Source organism: Trachymyrmex septentrionalis, unplaced genomic scaffold (genome assembly GCF_001594115.1).
Source record: "Trachymyrmex septentrionalis isolate Tsep2-gDNA-1 unplaced genomic scaffold, Tsep1.0 scaffold60, whole genome shotgun sequence".
NCBI lineage: Eukaryota > Metazoa > Arthropoda > Insecta > Hymenoptera > Formicidae > Trachymyrmex > Trachymyrmex septentrionalis.
Genome location: NW_017305779.1, coordinates 5,709,258 through 5,710,910, shown reverse-complemented (window position 1 = coordinate 5,710,910; position 1,653 = coordinate 5,709,258). Strand labels below are relative to the sequence as shown.

At 34.3% G+C, this 1,653-nt stretch overlaps 1 long non-coding RNA gene across 1 annotated transcript in view; it reads right to left on the bottom strand.

Moving 5' to 3' along the window:
- Positions 1 to 1,198: 1,198 nt before the first annotated feature.
- LOC108752521 overlaps positions 1,199 to 1,653 on the bottom strand; it is a 1,692-nt gene continuing 1,237 nt past the window's right edge. Inside the window, exon 4 of the long non-coding RNA XR_001939562.1 lies at positions 1,199 to 1,640. This is a non-coding gene — a long non-coding RNA (uncharacterized LOC108752521). The remainder of the gene's footprint in view (positions 1,641 to 1,653) is intronic.

The following is a 1,653-nucleotide window of genomic DNA, read 5'->3' as shown; positions in this document are numbered from 1 at the left end:
TTGTTGTGAATCTATATTTATATTGTGTACATATAATATATGTCTGTGCTTCATGTTTAATGATATATTTATTTAATATCTATAATAGTTTTTATACGAAAAGTAAAAAGTAACATGACTGTCTATAAAAGTACGCCCTTGAAATCTTAATCCAATCTGTGAAAAACAGTGATGCTGTAGATGATGATAACGATAACAGTTTACATATTTTGTAACAGTTATTTATATTTGAATTTTAAATTCGATGAAAATTAAATGCAGTGCCAAAGCTGTTGGCTCTTAGACCCATATCGATTGCACTGAGTTCAATCGTCGGTCAAAAATTTACTTACAAGTATATGAACTTTACATGTAAAAAATACTTTACGTATTTAAAAAGATTTATATTCAATCGAAAATAAAAGCTTTTTTATCTTGTTTTTACAATAAACGACACTTTTTTTTTAAGTACATACTTTTGAAGACACTTGTCCAAGAGTATCCATTTTTATCTTCTTAGCAAAATTGACTTCCTGAGTGTTATTATCAAATTGATACTTGATACATTTTTAGATCAAACTATAAGGAATAATTTAAGTAGCATTTTAACGGTCAAACTCGGATTCTTGTACAAGTTATACAGCATGAAAGTACGTACTCTTAGGCGGTGTATCCTACATTCTTTTTATCGATATTATTTGTTTAGTCACTTTTCTGTCGAATTAAAAAATAGTTTTTCCTCTTTTTTGGCAAATTTACGGTAAATTTCGATCACTCGCATTACGTTGAATTAATGCATATTAAAAACTGCTTTATATTAAATAATCTCAATGCAATAACACAATATAATCATCTTTGATAATGAAATAATATATGTATATTTTGTTAAATAACATGACAATATTATTAATAGATAGTTAATCATTTAAAATATTTATATACTTTTACATTTAACTTTGCTGATTTCATGTATAGCAGCTTTCAGTATGCACTGATCTAGCGTAGTGCAAAGTGATCGAATTTGTTATTAGTTCTTTTGAGTTGTATCACTTCTAAAGTAAAGGAGTGATTTCTCAACGAGTTGTAATACCCTTTTGCAAGTATCTCGTGACAAGAGTCATTTTTGTCGCGAGACAAGCACCGCAAGCGCACTAGACACGACAAACGAAAACGCGGTTCAAAAAATCAGTCAGAAAATCAAGCATTTATATTCCGCGGAGATTTTTTTAGCGGCGGCTGGACAATTTTTTCATTTCTTTTATGGCCGGTCGTAACATAACTCTGAATCTATTACTACGGCCACCGCCACCATCACATCCTAATACCTGCTCGCGCGCATCACTCTCGCGGCAGTCGCTTTAACTTCTGTCTTTTCCTCTCCTCTCCTCTCTTCGTGGCTGATCACCAACGTAAGACGAATTCGCGTAGGTGGAACGAGCTCTGATGTCCGCTCGGCGAGCGTTTTAAGCGCGGTGGAAACACGCGATGTGCTCGGTATTCCTCGTAAATCGCCTGGGACACGACGGGAGGTCTTCGATTGTTAAAGTCCCAACTTTCGCCAGACCTTTTTATTCGCAGTTGCGTTATCAATCGCTATCGAGCGTTATGGATCACGTTTCGTAACTGCTTCCAAATATCACGGGTCATTCTGTCGGTACCGTCTATTGATTCACA